The sequence below is a fragment of the Rhinolophus sinicus genome, chromosome 15 (genome assembly GCF_057876585.1).
Source record: "Rhinolophus sinicus isolate RSI-liver-muscle chromosome 15, RSI-T2T, whole genome shotgun sequence".
NCBI classification, from domain to species: Eukaryota; Metazoa; Chordata; class Mammalia; order Chiroptera; family Rhinolophidae; genus Rhinolophus; species Rhinolophus sinicus.
The window spans coordinates 82,485,145-82,508,415 of NC_142515.1; the positions used below are offsets into that span (position 1 = coordinate 82,485,145).

The 23,271-nt window shown below is 39.4% G+C and overlaps 1 long non-coding RNA gene across 2 annotated transcripts; it reads right to left on the reverse strand.

Annotated features, from left to right (window-relative positions):
* Nucleotides 1–1,474: 1,474 nt before the first annotated feature.
* On the reverse strand, nt 1,475–17,412 carry LOC141572687 (uncharacterized). Of its 2 annotated transcripts, none has more exons than XR_012498046.2 (5): nt 17,310–17,412; nt 11,818–12,048; nt 5,732–5,876; nt 4,976–5,103; nt 1,475–4,834 (listed from the first exon to the last, which is right to left on the reverse strand). It is a non-coding gene; the product is annotated as an uncharacterized LOC141572687 (long non-coding RNA). The 2 variants fall into 2 exon arrangements; XR_012498047.2 differs by having other exon boundaries at nt 11,818–12,043; nt 17,310–17,403.
* Between the last annotated feature and the right edge of the window lie 5,859 nt (nt 17,413–23,271).

Genomic DNA, 23,271 nt, shown 5'->3' on the forward strand with positions numbered 1-23,271 from the left:
AATTATGGAGTTGTTGGTCCAAACCAGATCTGAACCAAGCCAGCTGAGCCAGTGCTTTATAATTTGGTTAAAAGGATTACTAACTAGCATTATTAGGTTGGTGCAAAGGTAATTGAGGTTTAACCGGTTGAAAATAATTGCAACAACCGCAATTACTTTTTCACCAACCTAATAGAATTTAATTATATAACTCATTTCTTTATCCCTTCAGTCATGAAGTCACCATATATTTATTGAGTGCCTACTATGTGCTAACACTGTTGTAGACACTAGGAATAAACCGGTGAACAAAACATACAAACATTCTTGGCGTCATAGAATCTGCATTGCTGATGAGGACAGTTAGGCACTTAACAAAATAAACAAAAATATAATAAACAGAATTAGGCTTTCTTTTAATGAACGGCACTCTTTAATTTCAATACAGTTAAATACATCCATCTTTTCTTATATAATCAATTTGAAATATTTTTCCTACCTTAAAGTCTAAAAGATAGTTGTTTTCTACTACAGTTATCTCCCAACATTTTATTTTTTTAAATGTTAAGCCTATAGAAATATTGTAAAAACAGTACAAAGAACATCAGTATACTCTTCAGCTAGATTCATGAATTATTAATATTTTGCTATATATTAAAATTGTTATTATTACTACTATTATTATTAGTTTACTGAACCAAATGGAAATAAGTTGCAAACATTAAACACTTTACCTTTAAATTGTTCAGTATGTTTCCCACATTCTTCTACACAACCACAATACAACTGCGATATCAAGAAATGTGACACTGACACTTTTATTATCCAATATGCATGTTATATTATCCAATATGCATGTTATAATTTCTCTAGTTGTATCAATAATGTCATATATATATATGGATTTAGTCCCATCAGGGATCGCATATTGCATTTCCTTTAGACTTCTTTAATCTAATACCCCAGCCTCTTTTTGTCTTTTATGACACTGACAATTTTTAAGAATTCAGGCCAGTTGTTTTACAGAATGTCTCTCTATATGAATTTTCCTGATCATTTGCTCATGTTTAGATTCACGCTAGTATTTGTTCCTGATCTTATTAGCAGTCACAGATCGCTGATAAAAGTTCCCATCTCCTCTGGGACTTGAGTTAAAAACTTGAGTTCTTTTTCAGTCATTGCATTAATTCAGGAAAAGGTTAAGCTACTGTAATAAAGAAACCACAGTTTTGGTACTGAAGCAAAATAGATTTTATTTAGTTTTTAAACTTATTTTTTATTTAAGCATCGTTGGTATACAACCTTATATTGGTTATATTCGTTTCAGGTATGCAATATAGTGACTTGACCTTTTTATACCTTACAGTGTGATCACCCCACTAATTCTAGTATTCATCTGTCACCGTGTAAATTTACCACGATAATGCTGACTATATTCCCCTTCCCCTTTTCACTTATCCCTCCCACCCCTCCCTTTTGGTAACCATCCCTTTGGTCTCTGTTTCCATGGGTATGTTTGTTTGTTGGTTTTGTTTTTAGATTCCACATATAAATGAAACCATATGGTATTTGTCTTTCCCTGTTTGACTTATTTCACTTAGCATAATACCCTCTGATCCATCCATGTTGCTGCAAATGGCAAGATAGCAGCCTTCTTTCTATTGTTCATAATATTCAGTGTGTGTATGGATAAAGAAGATGGGATCTGTATCACGTCTTCTTTATCCATTCATCTGTTGATGGACACCTAGGTTGCTTCCATATCTTGGCTATTGTAAATAATGCTGCAGTGAATATATGAGTGCATATATCCTTACAAATTAGTATTCTTATTTTCTTCGAATAAATGCCCAGAAGTGGAATTGCTGGGTTGTGTGGTATATCTCTTTTTAGTTTTTTGACAACTCTTCATACTGTTTTCTGTAGGGACTGCACCAGTTTGAGTCACAATGTACAAAGGTTTCCTTTTCTCCACATCTTCACCACCACATGTTATTTGTTGACTTTTTGATAATAGCCATTTTGACTGGTGTGGGGTGGTATCCCACTATGGTTTTGATTTTATTCCCCTAATGTTTAGTGATGTTGAGCATCTTTTCATATGTCTGTTGCATCTGTGTGTTTTCTTTGGAGAAATGTCTTTTCATGTACTCTGCACATTTTTTTATCAAATTGTTCATTTTTTTGTTCTTGAGTTATATGAGTTTTTTAGTATATTTTGGATACCAACCCCTTATCAGACATATCATTTGAGAATATATTCTCCCATTCAGTAGGTTGCCTTTTTGTTTTGTTGAAGCTTTTTTTTACTGTGCAGAAGCTTTTTAGTTTGATATAGTCCCATTTGCTTATTTTTTCTTTCATTTCCCTTGCTCGAGGGGACATATCCAAAAAGATATTACACAGACTGATGACAGATAATTTACTTCTTATGTTTTCTTCTAGGAGTTTTATGGTTTCAGGCCTTACATTTAAGTCTTTAACCATTTTGAGTTTATTTTTGTATATGGTGTAAGAGAGTGGTTTCATTCTTTTTGCATGTACCTGTCCAGTTTTCCCAATACCACTTGTTGAAGAGACTGTCATTACTCCAATATATATTTTTACCTCCTTTGTCATAAAATAATTGACCATATAAGCTAGGGTTTATTTCTGGGCTCTCCGTTCTGTTCCATTGATCTATGTGACTCTTTTTGTGGCAGTACCATGCTGTTTTGATTATTACAGCTTTGTAGTATAGCTTGAGATCAGGGAGTGTGATGCCTGCTATTCTGTTCTTCTTTCTCGAGATTGCTTTGGGTATTTGGTTCCATATAAATTTTAGGATTACTTGTTCTAGTTCTAAGAAGAATGACGTTGGTATTTTGATAGGAATTACATTGAATCTGTAAATTGTTAAACAATATTAAATCTTCCTATCTATGAGCACAGCATATCCTTTCATTTATTTATGTCCTCTTCAATTTCTTTCTTCAATGTCTTATAGTTTTCAGAGTAGAAGTTTTTCACCTCCTTGGTTAAGTTTACTTCTAGGTATTTTTTTTTCCCCCTTCTTCCACCTCCCCCTGCCCTCCACTCAGGTTCAAGCCATTGTTTCTCAGTCTAGTTGTGTAGGGCCCAGCTCCCTGCCCCATGCTGGTATTATGAGCCTTGCATTAGTAATTGGTCTGTTCAAATTCTCTATTTCCTTCTAGTTTAGTCTTGGAAGGGTGCAAGTTTCTAAGGATTTATCCATTTCTTATATTTGTTGGCATATAATTTTTCATAGTATTCCCTAACAATCTTTTGTATTTCTGTGCTGTCAGTTGTAATCTCTCCTTTTTCATTTCTGATTTTATTTGTGTTCTCTCTCTTGGGTGCTTGATGAATATTGCTAGAGGTTTGTCAATTTTATTTATCCTCGCAAAGAAGCAGCTCTTTGTTTCATTCATCTTTTCTATTGTTTTTCTAGTTTTTTATTTCATTTTATTTCTGCTCTGACATTTATTATTTCCTTCCTTCGCTTACTTTGGGTTTTGTTTGTTCCTTTTTTCCTAGTTTCTTTAGGTGTAAATTTAGATTGTTTATTTGGGATTTTTTCCTGCTTCCTGATGTAGGCCTGTAGAGCTATAATTTTTTCTCTTATAACAACTTTTGCTGCATCTCATAGATTTTCTAAGGTTGTGTTCTCATTTTCATTGTCTCAAGGTAGTTTTTTATTTCTTCTTTGATCCATTGGTTGTTTAGAAGCATGTTGTTTAATCTCCATGTATTGAAACAAGATAAATTTTAATTTCTCTCTCACATACAAGTCTACAAGTGAGCAGTCTGTAGTCCTAGCAGAACGACTCTGCCCCATAAAGCCGTCTAGATCCAGGGACCCAGGTTCCTTTTATCTTGTTGCTCCATCATTGTCATCGTCAGTTTTTGTTCTTCCCAAAGTCAAAGTTGCCTCACTGGTACCACATCTGAATTTCAGCCCCCAGGAAGAGGAAAGAAAGGGTACAGTGTACGTGATATTCCTTTATTAAGGATGAGACTTAGAAGTTACACTTGTGCATTTGTGCTCATTGGCCAGATGCCACATCTAGGCACAAAAAAAACTGAGAAAGGCAGTTGATATCCGGGAAGCCAATTCCCCCACTAAAACTCCAATGGGTACATTAATAAAAGGAAAAAGGAGAGCATGGACATACAGGAGCTATTAGCAGTCTCTGCCACAGCCGTCCACTAAGTTGTTTCCTTTAGTGAAGACTCAATACATGAACAAGTGGATTCAGTTCATTAACCTCACCATTTCCTTCATGATATTTATTCAGAAGTTTTCTGGGTATAGGTCTTCAGAATTCGCTTAACATATTTTTAAAATATCAAAAATACTCAGTAAAAATAGAATCATCAGACCTTATTTCCAAGAATGGAGGGTTGTCATCTCAGAAGATTTTCACGTAGTTCTATTTTCTGAAATACAATTCTAATGGCGATGACAACATTAATTTAAAAAGCAGAAACAAATTGCTTCTATCCCAGAATCCAAGTGTTTCACTTTTTATTTTTCACTTATTGGGGGATCTTGGGGAGGGGAAGATATTTATTTTGTTGGCTTACTTAATGTATAAATGGCACAAATACACTGAAAGGTAGCTATAGTAGGATAATGTCAAAATGACCTTAGAGGGTACTTAAACGTATTTCCTCACTTTATAGGTGATGAAATTGTAGACGACTCACAGCTAATTAACTGTAGACTAAGACTTGGAACCAAATTTCCTCCCTTCATGTTATACAACCTCTCACTGATTTGGTGCCAGTCTCTCCTTCCTCACATATCTGGCTCAGTTACTGTAGTTCAGGTAATGTCTCTCTTCCAAGTTATCTGTAAAAAAAAAAAAAAAAAAGTACACTAAAGACACAAAAAAAGCAAACATACACAAAACGATTATTGAAAGTATTTCTTTGAGTCATGTTTTGGAATCTTTTTTAAACTGAGAGAAGAACACAGGCCTGGCATATCTACCTTCTGTCATACTTAAGGATTATTCATTCCATTCTTGCCAGATTCCATCACCAGTCAGCTGCCCAGATCCCAGTGCCCTTGATGATATCAAGCTCATGTACAGCTATTTCTGTCAATGGCTTCCAAGGCTTCACATAAAAACAAAAATCAAGCAGGAAGACATAACCTTATCTCTTGAACTCTCTTTCCACTTTTATATGAAAAGGCCCCACAGTATTTTATTATTTTTGCTTTTATTCTTTTAAATTTTTATTGTAAAGTATTTCAAATATAAAAAAGAATAGAAAATAATATAACATTAATTTACCCACTACTGAATTTAAAGGACTCTGATATTTTGCCATATTTGCTTCAGATTTCTTTTTTAAGGATATAAAACATTACAGATATTCTCAAAGCTTGGTTTCATTCCCTCCCCTTCCTCCTCTCCCAATTCCTCCCTCCCTAGAGGTAATTAGTAATATTTTGAAATTTTCTCCATTGAGATCTTCCATATCTGTTTATCTGTCAGTGTTATTCGTTGGTACATTATAAATATTGTTGTTGACCATGCATTTCTTTTTACCTCTTTTGTTTTAAAGCTGGAGAAAGGTATTTTGGTTATTTTATTTTTAATTTAGGATTTATATTAGTTTTCGGTGGTTCTGTAACAAATTACTACAAACTTTGAGACTTATAACAAGTGAAGTTTACTCGTTCACAGTTCTGAAGACCAGAAGTCTGAAACCAAGATGCAAGTAGGGCTGAGTTCCTTACCGTGGTTCTAGGGTAGAATCCTTCCTTGCCTCCTTCAACTTCTGGTGGCTGCCAGCATTCTTTGGTTTGTGGCCATATCACTCCAGTCTTTGCCTCCATTGCCTTCTCCTCTTCTGTCTGTTGCAATATCTCCCTTTGCCTTCCTCTTAAAAACATACTTGTGATTGTATTTAGGACCCACCCAGATAACTCAGGATAAACTCTCTATCTCAAGATCCTTACCATAATCACATCTTCAAAGCCTTTGCTAACTAAGACAACATTCACAGGTTCCCAGAATTGGGACATGGATATTTTAGGAGGCATTTTCAGTCTACTACAGGGGTTGTGCTTAAATTAGGGTATGAGGCATTTTTAAGAGGCATTTTTACCAGGGATTATACTTAAATTTGTAACATACAGACATTCAGTCATAAATTGTTCTAACAAAGTATAGAGCTGACCACAGCAAGGACCATAGAGAACTTTACTTTTAGAATACTCTCCCATCTTATTTTTATTATATGTTTCATTTCTATGCTTTTTAAAAGACAGAAACTATTTTATATTTAATAGCTAATTATTGCCATGTGTTGTCAATTTATGTTACCATTAGTTTTTGTATCCTTGGTACACTTTTTTCTTGCTGTTGTATGATATTTTGTAGATCATTTAGTGAGGATCTGGCTGACTAATTCTTTTGTCCACTTTGTATCCTAAAATGTCTTTATTTTGCCTTCTCTCTTTAATGATACATTTACCAAGCACAAATCTTGTTTACTATTATATTCCCTCCATACTTTAAATTATTACTCCATTGTCATATATCGTAGCTGATGAAAATTATGCTCCATATCCAATTCATTGTGGGTGATGTGCCCTTTGTTTTGGGCACATCGTTAAATTCTGTTTAGATTTATTTCAATTCTCTAATCTTCCAATTCACAAATTCTCTTTTCAACTGTCCGTTCAAAATTCACATCTTTATTTAAATTGGGGACATTCTTCTCAATTATTTCTCCAAATACTGCCTTTTCAGTGTTTCCTTCATTCTGTTCTTCCAGAACTCCTCCTAATAGACAAAGTTGGACCCTCTCTACCTCTCCCCTATGTCTTACACCTGCTATTTACTTATTCGTTTATCTGTGAATTTTGTGCTAACCAGATTTATTTCAGTTTTCTAATCTTTCAATTCACAAATTCTCTCTTCAACAGTCTATTCAAGATTTAGGCATAGGTTGAATTCAGGTGTGTTTAAGAGCCAGGGGTCTGCTGCCACCCTGTCTAAGTTCAATCCTACTTCTACCATTTATTATCTAACTGGGCTTGGACAAATTACTAGCTTCCCTGAACCTCAATTTTCTCATCTGTAAAGTGGTAATAATAGTACTTACTTCACAGTGTTTGTGGCTATTAGGACAGCCAATATATGTAAAGCACTTACAATAGTTCTTAACACACATAGTAAGGCTCAATAAATATTAACTATTATTAATATTGTTCAATTAATATCTAAATTTCTTTCAAAAATTTTTTTAAATAATTCATTTTCATATCCTTCCTTTTTAATTGTTGCCTTTAAAAATAATTATTTGTCATTTTTAATACAAATTGTATCTTCATTTATCTCTTTGAACATCATAGGCATCTTTACTTTTAAGTATTTTTCAAATTGCTCCATAAACTGAATTTCATCTGGAAAGAATTCCTATTCTGAGTTTTTGGGTCTATTGGCTATTTCATTAAATGTCATGGCTTTGGGGACATAGAGTAACAGGCTCATTTTGAGTGAGAAATTTTTTTGCTATCTCTTTCTCTTGCTCCAAGTTCACCCTGGGCTCATCTTTTTCTGTCTAGCAGGTGTGTGGTTGCCTCCACCTGGGCTTCCAGACCTCCAAGTAAGAAGCAGATCTTTGAATGGTAGTTTGGAGTTCATGTCTGCCCTGGATTGGTGTTGGGGGTAACAAACATAGAGTCACAGAACCAATCCCTATTTGGGAGCTATGAGATAAATAAAAGCAGTGTACCATATTTTATGAAATCCAGGATGTCACTGATTGGAGAATGCAGTGCCACTTTATGTACTACTTAAGGAAAAGAAAATTGCCAATTAAATCTTTCCATAATGCTTTGTTATCGCATATAGTTTTTATTTCATGCTTATCAAAAAGAGTTCTTTTGACTTAGATGTTGATTTTTATTATGGATTACTCTATACATGCGTAAAAGTCAATGGCTAAGATGGCCTTAAAATGTTTTCACCTTTTTTGATTCAGACACTGATGTCCATATTTTTTCACATCACATTGTCTCTGTGCCAATTAGGTGATGCAACATTTCTTAAAATATCTTCAGAATTCCCTTAACGCCGCTGACTCTCATTCTTTTAGCTTTAGTGCTTATAATCTGTCAGGAAAAGCACCTCACAAACACCTGTTGGCCAACAGAAATTCTGGGAAGCTTGCAGATTTTAGAGATATTGAAGTGTGAAAAAATTCACAACACAGAACTGATTTTTAAGTGGTAATTACTGATTCGCAGTCCTATTCTAAATAAGATATTTAACAAAACCCAAGACATTTTAAATGAAATGTGAATGGGGAGTGAAAGGGAAGGCATGCTAGAATTTTCACCACTCTGCTTTAAGGAGGGTCTGTGATGCTGAAGAGCACTGGCTGGAAGGCCACTTCTCAGCAATGTCACCTTGGACACACTTACTAAGCTCTCTGTACCTCAGCACTCTTCTCTCAGAGGGCTGTGAGAGAATTAAATAAGTTAATACATGTCAATCACCTAGAACCATGTGAGTGTTCATGATTTGCCTCCTTCCCAATCCTACACTTTTCTAATTGTCCAATTCAAAGTTCTCTTTTGTTTCTAACTTCCTAACTGGTAGAGAGGATCCTCACCCCATACCCTCACTTCTGACTGTAAGCTTGGCTCAGAGCAGTGCCCCCTTTTCCCCTTACCCCCATCCTTCCAGCTCAAACAGGGCTTGTTCTCTCAGTCAGCTTTTCCTGGCAGGATCTCAACTCCGGCAACAGAGACTGTTTTAGGCCCAGAGCCTGTCCCTTCAGTCCTGTTCACTGCTCAGTTGCCAGCCCATAGAAATGTTTGTCTGGTTTCTGAACTCAGCTATGACTTTTTGGTTTTCCCTTTTCAGATTTCATCAGTGTTAAAAGATAAACTGAGGCACATTAAAATTGTTAAGAGTTTATTTAAGCAAAAACTGACTCAGCAACAAATCAGATTAGTTAGGAATGCTCCACTGAAAGAAGTTAGGGTTAAGACTTTTGTACAGAAGAGGTAGAAGTAAAGCAAGGAAATTATTTGATTGGCTGTAATTTAAGCATTTGCATTACGTGGAAAAGACTGGTTGTGATTGGTTCTCCTTAGGTGTTGATTTCTTAATTTTGAGGTATTCACAAGCTTGGGTTTTGCTTTGCTTACATAGGCTGCTAAGATATTAGAGCTGCCTCAGTCTAACAGTCTCTTCATTTAATTAATTTAACACCAGAAATTGCCATATCTTTTGAGCAGAGGAGGTGATTAAAGCACGGATTCCTTCATTTCAGTTATTGTATTCTGCATGTCTGACTGGTTCTTTTTTATGTTTTCCATCTCTGTTTTTATGTTTCCTAGCTCTTTGTTGAAGTTCTCACTGAGTTCACTGAGCATCCTTATAACCAGTGTTTTGAACTCTGGGTCTTGTAGCTCACTTGTCTCCATTAGTTCCTTTTCTGGTGATTTGTTCTGTTCTTTCATTTGGGACATGTTTCTTTGGCTGCCTCCCTGTGTTTGTTTCTATGTATTAGGTAAGGCTGCTATGTCTCCTGGTCTTAGTAGGTGTCCTGTGGGGCCCAGTGGCACAGTTTCCCTGGTCACCTGAGCCGGGTGCTCCAGGGGTGTCCCTTATGTGGGTTGTGTGTGCGCTTTTGTTGTAGTTGAGCCTTGGTTGCTGTTGGCACATCAATGGCAGGGTTGACCCTCGGGCTGATTGGTTGTGAGGACTGGCTGTGACTGCAGTGGAGGAGCTGCTGTGCAGGGGCTGATCCTACAGAGCAGGGTTTGCTTTAGCAGGGCTCTGGTTCCCGCCGAGTATCCTCTTTGGGTGTATCTTTTGTGGAGGTGGTTGGGTAGTGCTCTGGTGTGGTCTGAAGCTGGCCACCAGGTGTATTGGTTCTGGGGCCTGTTGGGAGGGATTCTGTTACAGGCCAAGTTCAGCTGCTGCCTGTGTCCTGCCCAGGTATGAGCTACAAAGTGACCTGCAGATGATTGCCACTTGTGCCAGAATTGGAGAAACCTAGGACTGATGGAGGAATATTTTTCCTGTGAGTGTCCAAATGATGTAGATGATGTTGGATCTGCTGGCAGTTTCTGGGTGTAGGCCGGGATTGTGTCTCGTGAAACCGAAGAATGGAAACACGGACCCAGGAGAGGCAAAGAGTTTTAAAAAGAGGACAGTTTATTGAAAGCAAAGAGTCAGAGCTCCTGAGCAGGAGGGGGTCCCAAGTGGGGGTGGCCCCTTGACTGAGGCAAAAGCTCTTACTTTTATACCTTCCCTTGCCTGCTTGGGGAAGGGGAGCTGTTTGAAGAAGAGAACTGTTTAAAGAAGGGAACTGGCGCTTTCTAATGACATTTGTCTACCAGGTTTGTTCTGCTTGCCCATCCTAAATGATTAGCAAAATAACCCACTTTTATCTATCAGATCTGTTCCATTTGTCAGGACAAAAGGAATTTTATGATGAATCTCAAGGCCTTGTTACATTATGTCCTGGAGCGAAGGAGTGATTTCAAAACCTGGAGTTTTGGGATATGACTGTCTTTTGTTTATTCCACCAGGGACCCCCTATCTAACTAGGGACATGCTAACTCTCCTGTCTCAGGACCAGCCAAGCTGTGAATCAAGGCCGGCTGCCACTAGTGCCAGGCTCAGGGCTGCTCAGCAAGAGGTACAGGGCATGCCAAGACCAGATGCTATTTGCTCGGGGCTTGCAAAACTTTGAGAGATTTTAGGAAAGTCTGCAGCATGAGCCAAGCAGGCCATTTGTATGGAAAAGCCACTGGAAGCAGCTTGGGTGGGCCAGCAAGTTGGGTGGGGTGGGGTATGAGGAAATTACAAGGACAGGATGCACGGTCAGCATGATTTTTTTAAGGTTTTGTTTGGTTTGGTTTAATTTCGCATTCTAAGTTTCTGTTCTAATTCTTTCGTATGAGACTTAGGGTCTGGGTTATGAATTTTTGTTTGCTTTTTTTTTTAAGCAAGTACATTTTTTAAAAAATTTGAAATAGTTTTAAATCTATAGAAAAGTTGCAAGAGCAGTAGGAAGAAACCAGCTTCTCCTTCTCTTAGAGTCCCCATTTACTACATTATCTCAATCCTCCTCCCCCTCCCCCTTCCCTATGTATATGTGTATACACATACACACACACACGCACACACACATACAGACACGATGCCCCATCACCCCTAAATACTAGTGTGTGACTATAAAATCAAGAACACTGTCTTACATCACCACCCTGTAACCTTCCCGATCAGAAAATCAACACTGTAACAACACTGTGCAATCTATCAACTCCACTCACATTTTTCTAGTTGTCCCAACAACTTTTCTTTTTCCCTTTCTGGTTCAAGATTCTATTCATTCTTTTTTACAGCTGAGTAATATCCCACTGTACATACGTACCATTTTTTTCTTTATCTATTCATCTATCAATGGACACTTAGGTTGTTTCCATATCTTGGCTACTGCAAATAATGCTCCAATGAACATAAGGGTAAGGGTACATATATCTTTTTGAATGATTGTTTTTTATTTCTTCGGTTAAATACTCAGAAGTGGGATTGCTGGATCGTATGGTAGTTCTATTTTAAATTTTTTGAGGAACCTCATTACGGTTTTCTACAGTGGTTGCACTCATTTGTAATCAGTCACTTCCCTTCCTGCCTGCTCATCTTTCCTTGGCTGTACGCTATACTTTTTATCACATCTCTTACAGAATTAGATCCTAAATGATCCAACAGAGATTCGTTCCTTCCCTGAGGCAGTTAGTATATTATTGCCAGTTTTCGAAGTAAGTCACAGACAAATTAAATGACTTACCCAAAGGTTCACAGCTGATAAATAGAAGAAGGGCCAAGACTGGAACCTATGTCTCCTGATTCCAACATTCGTTTCTCCCTTATTTCTTCCTTCGAAGCTCCTTGTAACATTCATTTTACTCACATGCTGAAAACCATTCTCGGTGGCAGGAAAGGTATACCATGCAATTGTCCCGTTCTGCTGGAACGTGGTTCTACCCAAATTGGCCAAGGAATCACTCTTAGAACTGTGCTTTGAAAAAAAAAAAAAAACTGGAGATGAATAAGAAAGGCAGCACGAGGAAGGGAGAAAAGAAAAGTTTGAGTGAAGAAGTACAAATGACAACGAAACCTAAAAACTAAAACTACTCCATAATACCATCTTAGGCCAGCCATCCTGCTAACATACATCCTAGATGGAATTTGGGTCAGAGGTTGGGGTGTCGGAGCCAGAGCAGTTTTCTGTCATTGATCCTGGGAGACAAGCAGGACAGAATATTAGAGACAGACTAGATTGTCTTTGGGAAACTTGTGTTTTTTTTCTCAAACCCAGTTCCTGGAAAAGGATCTGCTCTTGGTTTCTTACACAACCGAAGTCAGTAAGTGACCTCCCTGAGGGGTGTTTTCAGTTCAGCTGTCTTATGTTTGCTGCAAGACATAGAACTGAATGTTGACCTCCTTTTAATAATCACGTAGGGCTTCACGGCTGGCGTGTCTGTTTACGCACCTCCCCCACCTCCATATTGAAATTTGGCCTTAAGTTTTCTTTCCACTGGATTCTTCATCATAAAAACATATATGTTTTAAGGTATGTCACAGAACCTTTTTGTTGTTAGACAGAGTATAATTTATGAAGTTGAGGAATAACTGTCTCCCCCGCAAGCCAGAAATGTTTATTTTCCCTAAGGCACTTTCACCTTTTAAATCACACCATTTAGTCATATAGTCCTAGCCCATTCTACTAACAGAAGGGAGCCATCTTGCCCTCACCACCCCCGAAAGAGGCTGCAGAAGGCCTTCACCCATGGGAAGTCTTTTCCGGAGCTCTAAGCAAAGGACAAAATATCCATGTGGTCTACGTGCTTGGTAACAGAGAAAATCAAGCCAAGAAGCAGGGGATAAGAAACAAACCCCTCAAAGAATGTTAATTCTCTGATGGTTCTGCCAGCTCTTCCTTCACCCGTTCCCCTGTCAAGAGCGCTCCCTTAGTTTCTCTGCCCTGCCAGCTCTGATCCTGGGGGCATCTCTCAAACATGCATGCAGGACATTCTCTCTAGTCCCCTGGAAGAGCACCTAGAGTGGCTTCCCAAGCCCAACAATGTGACGCTCTGCCTTGAGCATGCCTTCTGTTTGGAGGCCATTGCAACTGGATCAGAAGTGCTGAGTCCTACCTCAGGAGAGCAGGCCTGCCAATTCCTGCTGCCCTGCAGTAACCCATCCGTAAGTCTCCCCATCCCTCACTGTCCTGCAGTGACCTCATCCAGCTCTCTCATGTCAGGCAGAAGTCAGAGCTGTCAGGGAAACAATCACTTGTGTGTCTCTGAAGATGATAATGAGGAGACCATTAAGCAACTTTCCTAGAAGAGCACGATCCAGTGACCTAGTTTAGGAGCGTAGATCCAGAGCCTGGAGCTCTTTAAAGGTTTTATTTTTCATAACTCCAGTCCCTTTGGCCTCATTTCCTCTTTGCTGCAGGCTCCACAGAGATGAAGCACAGCTGGTTGTCATTATTTCCTCTACCAGCACTCTTCACGTAATTGAAACCCCCCCTCCACTTCAGACTTCCCTGCCTCAGATAAAATAGTGCCAAATCCATAAATATTTCCTCCATGTCCCATGTTTAAAACTCTAATCATTTTCAATGTGAACATCTTATTTGGGGACATGACTTAAAAATCAATGTCTTTCTTTGGTGACAAATATTCAAATTCGGTAATGTTATTTTTATTTATTTTTAACAAATACTGTATGCATATATACAAAGTTTAAAAGGTGCATAAGGGGACATAGTGCAACGGCAGTCTTCCTTCTACCTCTGTCCCTCGGCAACCCGGCTCCTTGACCCAGAACTAGTTACTGTGAATCACTAGTACATAGTAGGTACCTGATCAATTTATTTTCAATAAATGAATTTTGATATAATGATTTGCTTAACCAATTTGGAGTATAAACACGGTCACATTTTTCCCCCACCTAATTCTTGAGTTCTCACATGCCCTTATTAGCAGCAAGTCTAATACCTACCCCAAAGACTCCCCCTAACATCTGAATTTGGGTATAAACCTTAGTTCCCCCCAAGGGACTTTTGGCCTCCCCTACGACTAGTGTCTAATCAGTTGCCCAAGCCAAAAACAAAAATCTAGGAGTCATTCTTAATTTCTCTTTGTCCCCTATTCCCCACCACACATCCCATCCATCAGTAGGTCCTATTAACTCTACCTCTAAAATATATCTTAAATGTGTTCACTCGCTTTTCCCCACCACCACCACCACCAAGACACTAGCTCTCACCTGGACACTTGCAACAGCCTACAAATTTCCTATTTTTACTCTTGTCCATAGAAAATTCCTTTTTTATGTAATAGCCAAAATCATCTTTTCAAAAAGGTAAATCGGATCACATTAGTCTTCTGTTTAAATGACTGTAGTGCTTCCCATTGTACTTTGCATAAAATCTAATGTTCTTACCATGTGATACAAGGCCTTCATGATCGTTGCCCTGTTTACTTCTCTTTCCCAACCTCCTGCTTTCTACGAACACTGAATTGTGCCCTATCCCTACTCCGCTCCCCAGCTCCAGACTTCTGGAAAACACCACACTGATTCCTGCAGTAGGATATTTGCACTGGCTGCCCCACACCCTGCCTAGGAAGCTCTTCTTCTTGCTCTGGCCATGGCTTGCTCTCTCCCATTATTTGGGCCTTGGTTTAAGTTCTACCTCCTCACAGAGGCCTTCCTTTACTACCTAAACTAACAAAATAGCACCACGTATCACTTCATTATAGTGTTCAGCACACCCTGCTATCTATTTATGATTGAAAACAAAACAGACTGGGCAATGTAGGAGATTGTTTAATTCAGGTTGTTACAGTAGAAAGAACATTCATTAATGAGGAATATCTCAGAGGAAGAGAAGGGCATCTAGAGTTTTATTGGGGTAGGTCAACAAGGATTCCACAGCAAGTCTTAGGCGAGAACTCGCTGAGCCGTGTGGCCGGTCATAGATCAAGTTCTACATTCTTTCTCTCACTCTCTCTTTAATGACAACTTTATAGATATTTGAAATAAAACTTGTAATAGTTTCAGTAGGATTGGATTAGATTCTAATGAGGTCACTTTCCTGGCTTAAAAATCAAATTTTTAAATGCTATATTGGGTATCTTTTTATCATCTACTTGGAATTAGGTCCTACCTACATATTATAGGTCTTTGGATTAACATGCCATCCTGAAAATGTTCAATGACAGATGTAGAGATTAATTGAACTCTGAATTTTGAAGGAAATAGTGGAGACTTAAGTCTAAAAGAAGCCTTCAAAGGGCTCGAATATGATAGGAAGTCAGATTTCCAAAACAACACGATGTAAAACTACACAAAATCACAGAATGTCTGAACTGCTGGAGACTTCAACCATTCCAAACCCCTCATTTTACAAATGAGGAAACTGAGGCCCAGAGGAAATAAAGTGACTTATCTGAGGGCACATAGGATGGAGAGGAGTATGGAGCTGAGTTTGATTTTCTAATCCAGTGTTTTGTTTTATTTTGTTTTGTTTTGTTTTGTTTTTTAAATATATTATCTCTTCGCTCATTTAAACACAGAAAAAAAGATTTTAAAATATTTTATAAGTTGTTTGCTTCTTCTCAAAAAACATTAATCAAATTACAGTCATTTCAAGCTAAAAAAAAAGGGTGAATTTTATCTGACTTCTTACATATATATTTAAATGCATACAGATTTAGGCAAGGTTGTTGAAATAAAAATTCATTTAAACTTTGAAGTTCCATTACTAATTTATATATTCTTTATGCCAACTTTATTGCAAACTCCTCCTTGGACAAATCATTCTGAGAGCCCACGACCTGGGTTAAGTCTTTGCCTTGCTGACACATTTCTTTTAAATAGCAAGAGTCTTGCTTTCCAAAAATCCTTAGGAACTTAAATTAGTGAATAAATAAGAATGCTTTTAATTAGCATATCAGTTCATTTTGGAAATTGACCTGAAGAAGTTATAAGTATGGTACTTAGAAACAGTTCTCTTAGAGAACTACTTAAATGTTTTAAAAAACTTCCCTGAGATGTTAGTTAAAATACTAAAAACTCTTTTCTTTGTATATTTAAATATGATACATCCACCCGTGCCATACCTGCCTGTCAGCAGTAAAAAAAATCTCAAAACTAGGGGAGTTCAAATGAATGAGCTTTCCTAGTCTTTTCAATATATGGCCTACATCATACCTGGCCTATTTTAGGAAGCAAAATTTAATATGCCAAGTATTGGATGTGTTGTTGATATTTAATAAATATCAAAGATAATAAGATCATTTTTCACTAAAAGAATAATTTGGATTATAACCTTTTATAGGATTGCTCTCTTCCCAAGACGAGCTCATAAAAATCCAAGATCCTCTAGGAGAGTTCATTCTTAAAACTCTTAAGAAAACAAGAAATTAAAATTGTAGTTTATACAGTTTTATACGTAAAAAGACTGGATCATAAAAAGATCTCTTTATAAAAACATGGCTTAAATAATCAGTATCGCTTAAGCACTATCTACGAAGTACTGTCATAGGCTAGGCAGAGAGAGAAGCTGACTGACGCACGTATGACTGAAACAGAGTTCCTAACTTTTACCTTTAAGAAGCTTGCAATCCACTAGAAAAGACATATCAAGAAATATCTTTAGTTAAGGATAGTGAAAGTAAAGAAGTACGTAACCTTTTTGCCATCCAAGTTCACTTATTCTCGGAATACTGTCTAAGAATTTCTGCAGTTGGTCGATGGACCCCAAGTTAAGAATGGAGTAATTTTTTAATAGTACCTGTGTCTTTGTCATCAACAGAAATCATAGATATTACACTAAAGATTATAATTGTTAATGATATCTCAAAAATATCACTCATGCTATTACTTCTTCAAAATTATGACAGTCATCAAACTTACTGCTAGATCTTATTATTTAATGTGTTAATAAAGAAACACATGTACTACTACTATAGCCCAAGTTTGTTCAATGTTTTAATATATTTCAAAAAAGAAAGAAATATCTTTAGTGCAAAGTAACTGTGATGTGTCAAAAGCCAGGCAAAAAACACAAGGATATGACATTTCAGAAATAGGTGCCAGGAATGCAGAAGCAAACAAAACCAAATTCTTATCTTCAAGGAGAATGCATTCTATTGGAAGAGACAAGTTATCTACAGATAAACAATCTATATCCACATCTCTGTTTATATTTATCTATGGGTATATGTGGTGTCAGGTGCAGAGTAAGAAAGGAGAGAGTGACACTACCTTAGATAGGGCGTTCTGAGATGGCCTCTTCTGATACTGTGATATTCAAGACTTGACAGAGGTAAGGAAATGAGCCAAGAGGAATGCATCTGGGGGAGAAGAGCATTCCAGGCCGGTGGGAAACAAGTTGGCTGGAACAAGTTGGCTAGGAACATTGTGTGGCTGGAACTCAGTGTTCTGGGGGTGGGGGCCTCAAGAGAGGGTTGGTTAAGAGAAGTGGCTGAAAAGGTTACTGGGGCCAGACCATCACTCCCCAAGGATTTTAAGGTCCTTGAAAGGACCCTGGTTTTTGCTCTGAGTGAGAGGGGAGCCACTGAAGAGCATTGATTAAGCAGGGGCGTGATCTGATTTGGGTTCTAGAAGGATCACACTGGTTGCTATTGGGACAAGTGCAGAGGAAAGAGGCCCAGTTAGGGGATGTATTAGTGTCCTAGGGCCAGGCAACCAATTGTCAGGCAAAAATACTAAGCAGCTTAAAACGAGAGAAATTCATTCTCTCGCAGTTCTGGAAGATAGAAGTCTGAAATCAAGATGCCTGTAGGGTTGGTTCCTTCTGGAGGCTCTGAGGGAGAACCAGTTTACTGCCTTCCTTTTAGCTTCTAGTTGTAGTCAGCAATCCTTGGTTTTCTCTGCATTGTAGACAAACCACTCCAATCTCTGCTTCCCTCTTCACATGGCCCTCTGCGCTGTGTCTATGTCTGTTTCTATTTTTCTATCTCTTATCAGGACACTTGCCATTGGACTTAAGGCCCAAGAAAATCTCCTTTCTAGATCCTTCACTTAATTACATTGGCAAAGACCTTAACTCCAACTCAAGTCTCATGCGGAGGTTCGAGGTGGACATGTCCATTGCGGAGCCACTATTCACTCCAGCACAGGGGTGTGTGAGTAATTGAGACCAAGGGCCGTAGAGTGATACGAGCAGAGATCAGTTTCTAAGGACCTTGAGGGCAAAGAGAGGTATATCTGTTTTGTTTACTCTGACCTCAGGCTTCAGAACAATGCCCAGAAGCGGGGCTCCATAAATACCTGCTGACATAATCTGTGTTATAACCTCCACCCACCAGAAGGTTACAGCGTGGACAGGAAACCCCCTTCCTCCACCGAGGCCTAAGTCAGGACCTCCCAGGAAGCCCTACTGAAGCCTCCAGTCCCTTCTCTCACCTCATGTAACCCCGACTGTCTCTTCTCAAGTGAGCTCGGTGGTGTCTATGAAGTTCTCTGCAGGAGCCCTTTTTCCCCAGCCTTTGATCTGATTTATGGACTCCCTATAGAAGTGGCAAAGTCTCATCTTTGCATTCAGCAAAACAAAAACAGCACCCTGGGGCTATAATCTCTCCACCACCGGTAGATTGACTGATTGTCAGAACAGCCTAGGAAACTAGGGGTCTTTCACTTTCCTAATTGCTCCTGTAGCTAGAGAAGAGGGTGCTTGTCTACCACTCCTAAGTATGTGTCTGATACTGATTCGGAAGCAGGGCCCGGTTGTGACCCCCATAGTAGAGGCTGCGCCACGACCCCCGCCTCACCTTTCCCTAACCTCTGGTTTAGGAATAGCTTACCTCCCTGCAGCTTGAGCTCAGATTGTCCCCTGTCCCAGTTCTTTACTTTAGAAAAGTACCCTGAAACTTATGATTAATCCCCTTATGCTTATTGATCACAATTTCGTTGGCCTAGCATTCTTTCCAGGGTACTCCCACCATTGGTCCTGGGTTATTGACGACGCTGGAGAGCCACGTTGCTGGAGGGAAGTCTCCATGAAGCAAAACAGACTCCCAAAACAGTCAGGTAACCTTTAGAGGAAGGCCCAGATTTCCCCTTAAATACTCTGAGCTCATCTGGGAATGTTAAGGCAGTTTTTGAAGGTGTTAACCTGCTGCCTTCTCAGACCACCGGTGTTCTGACAATAAACGCTTATTCTATGACGCAACTCCTGGGTCAGTCTATTGGCTGAGCGGCTCAGGCAGTACTAGCCCCGGACTGGGTGGCCCTCTGGTCTCAATTCTAGTTTTACGCTGTGCTGAAGGCCCCATCCCCTCATTGTGGTTTCTCTCTGAATTGGGGGAGAAGCCCATTCCATTTCACAATTCCATCGGGAGCCCATGTTTTTGATTCAGTACCATCATTTCTGGAGGTCCCTCTTAGGCAGATGGTTCTCAGAGGTGGCTACACGTGGGAACCCTTAAAGATGTTGATTTAGTTTATATGAGGTGTGGCTGAGCACTTGTTTTCTCAAATCTCCCCAATTGATTCTAATATGCAGCAAAGTTTGAGCACCATTGTCTTCGTAGAGGCTTCGGCTGATATCAAGTATTGATTTTGGTCGAGGCGTTTTGTTTCTTTGCATTTTTTTGTATGAAAAGGAAATAACAATAAACTAGATAATTCTATAGGGAATTTCCCAATGTCAAACCCACATGTTGTTTTAGAGCCAGCTGCAGTCACGTGCAAATCACAGATTAGGAGGAGAAATTTGCCCGAATGTAACCTTTCCCTAGCCACACACCCCAAACTTGGAATTTTATGGTTTTAACACTGTTATTCATGCTCAGTCTACGATAAGTGATTTGACATGTTTTCAGGAGAGACAACCAACGCCTTAGTTAAAGCAGCACAATATTTTCCCTTCTCAAACCTTAGAGAATCCTTTTTAATTAATGTTTATTTCTTAGGTCAAGGAATAGCAGGCTACTTTGAGCAGGGTCATTTATATTTTTCTTCAAACACTGAATTTTAGTGGTTTCCAGTGGTGCCGTCGGCACTTTGGTGCTTTAGCACAACTTCAGATGTTGTTAAGAGGAAAGGAGAGAGAGGGGAGGGTCTGCTCTGGGTCTACCTGGGAATATTGAGATCCAGAAGCAATATGGCTAATTGGGGTTTCAAGGTTTCCAGGAACCACGAAACACCCTGTCAGCTGCTGCTTTCTATTCGTAATTCTCCTTAGATATGATTATACAAATTAATGAACCAAGATATACTTTAACAATTTTTAAATTGTCCTGGATAATTTTAATTATTCAAGAAATCATCCAGCACCAATTCCCAGTCTCTCCCTCCTTCTCTTTCTCCCTTTCACCCCTTCTCTCTCTATCTCTCTCTCCCTTCTCCTCCCCTCCTCTCTGTGTGTCTCTGTCTCTCCTCTCCCCTCCCTTCCCTTCTTCTCCTCTCCTCCTCTCTCTCCAAGGTTCCTAGCAGCTCTGTGAGGCCGCAAAGGCTTCGCTGACCTCAGATTAAGAGACACTGCCTTTGAAAGTTTTTTTAAAAGAATCACTGAAACAGCGCACAAATCACATCGAGCAGCTTAAAACTGGTTCTGCTCCCTTAAAGCAGGTTGGCGATTAAAACAATCCTTGAGTTATCTTACGGCACACGAGACGGCACATGAGACACCCCCTGTCCTCCAGCTGCACCCAGAACCAAATTCTCGGTCCTCCCCATGGAACCAAAGAATGGGGACATGACTGGAACTTGAACATCAGAACCCTTTCAGAAGCAAAGGGTCTGTTGCCCAGGAAGGTCCAGGGCTTGAAGCCTCTCTACATAAAAGGCCAAGTTCCAAGGTCCTCCAATTAAAACTTGTTCTGCCAGTGCTTCCGCATACCTGTTCTCCCTAATTCCTTAAAACCCTCCAATTATAAGATATAGGGAAGTCCGCACTTTTGAGCAAAGGCTTTCCCGTTCTCCTTGCATGGCACTAGCAACCAGGCAATTCTAATTACTCCACTGCAATTCTCGGGGCTCAGTGTCTGGCTCTGCTGTACCCTGGGAGAGATGAACCCTCTTTCTGTTCGGTTACATCACCATAGGATGTGCCAATGTTCCTCATGATAAAGATGAACTGGGACTTTAAGGAAACTGATCTGGCTGGGAGGTCCATGGAAGGAGCTGGGCTCTTGGGAGTTCATGAGAACACCTAGCTGAACTCTATGGTCCTAACTTCTTTTCCATAAAACTCTATTGTTCTAATTTCCTGTCTCCCTGACATATATATACCCTCTATCTTAGCACACAAGCTGGAATGTGTGTGTGGCTTCCTGGATCTGTACGCACTAAGTTGCAGCCTTTTTTCCTTTTCCCTAATAAAACCTTTTTGGTGACAGACTATGTTCAGTCGACACTTACCAATTCTGGCGGTTCTGTGACATAGGAGAGGGTAGAAAATACCCTCCGGCATTCACAGATGCTGTACAAAAAAGGATAAATCCCTTTATTTTCCGTGGTTACTTTCTTGTTCTGAAGCTCCAATTTTTACCAATGACTGAAGAAACACAAATGTTAATTTGCCAGTTAATGGCAATCTAGTCAATTTAGTCCGAACTCCCTTCAAAGCGTCTTCCTACCCCTTCCCAGCATTAGTGTTCGTCTTCGTGAAACTGGAGTGGGGGATGCTGGCGTGTGTGCTGGCTTTCCATGATGGCGGCTGCTGACCTTTGTGGAAGCCCATTCAAATCCCCACAGTTGATATAAAGATTGTTTTAAAGTGAAAAAGATGTGAGTTTGTTAAAGAGAAAAATCACAGGCCCAAAACGATGTCGTTTGTGCCATGATACCAAACCTAGATGTAATACCGGATATAATTGTAGTTTAACCTTTCCTAGACATGTAATTTTATTGAACTAGTCTGGAATTTTCTGGTCAACACTAATGAGATAATCTGTGAAGTGGGTACTCTCCATACTCCCACAAGAAAGAAGAGGCAATCTGCATGACAAAACCCTTGCCAGTTCCCTTCCACACACACCACTCCTCATGCCCAAATAATGTCCTGGACAAAAAAGAATCCTTCTTCTGCTAATAGTTTCCTTGCAGCAACCTTCCTCCTATAAAAACCTTCCAGTTGTACAACCCCTCAGAGCACCCTTCTAGTTGCTAGATAGGATGCTTTCCAATTCATGAATCGCTTAATAAAGCCAATTAGATCTTCAAATTTACTCAGTTGATTTTAACAAGCTAAGGAAAATGCAGAAAGAAACCTTACATGAATGTCTCTTACCTCTCTAAAGCAGAGATGCAGAAAAGATAGCTGCCATTGGTCTTCCTCCAACGGAGTTTCCTGCAGAGTTCAGCTGCCAGGGAGACAGACTATCTATGTTCATTAGTATCAAAAACCTCAACAGAACCTTCCATACTTTCCTGTTGAAGCCCTAAGTCACTCTTTACTAAGTTTGGTTTATAAACCTTTCATCTCTGGCTATTGAGTGACTTATTCATCACTGACTACTCCCGCTGCTACCTGTATACATAAATAAACCTCATCTTTTCTTTTGTTAATCTGTCTATTGTCAGTTAATTTTGCAGGCTCCCATTACTGTATACTCAACTTGGAAGAGAAAGTTTTCCCTCCAATATCTTATTCATATCACTTGGTTTTGGGGCACTGGCCTCCCTTCTCACTGCATTTACTGTGAAGAATGTCCAAGAGTGGTATAACTCAGGATACCTCCTGTCAGTTGTGGGTGGTCCCCTTTAGGGACAGCCTCCCCTCAGCGCTCCCAGGTGCTCCTGTCGTCTGGGTCTCAGCAATGTCTTCCAGTCAGTTCCTGGCCTAGGGTGTCCTCCCTAAGCTTCTGCTAAGGGTCATCTCCCCTTGGAGACCCCAAGTTAGACACAGTCTCTTAACACTTAGTTATCTTCCATGTTCCAGACCTGCAGAATTTTGAATACCTTTCATACAACTATAACCACAAGAGATGTAGAAGTTCTAGTGCGAGCCTTTTCTTTGATCAAGAGACCACACCAGTATGTCTCCTGGAGATCAGAATATGCCACCTCAAAACATGTCACTTTGTCATAAGGATTATTGAGAGCTGAAGGCAAGAGATTCAGGAAGAGCTCTCTGCCTCCCCTTACCCACCTAAAAGTAGAGTATTGTAACCACAGGACCAGCTCAAAATGGTCTTATCTTGTTTCTAACAAGATACTGAGTTGCTTTTCAGAGACAACAGACCAAAACCACAACTCA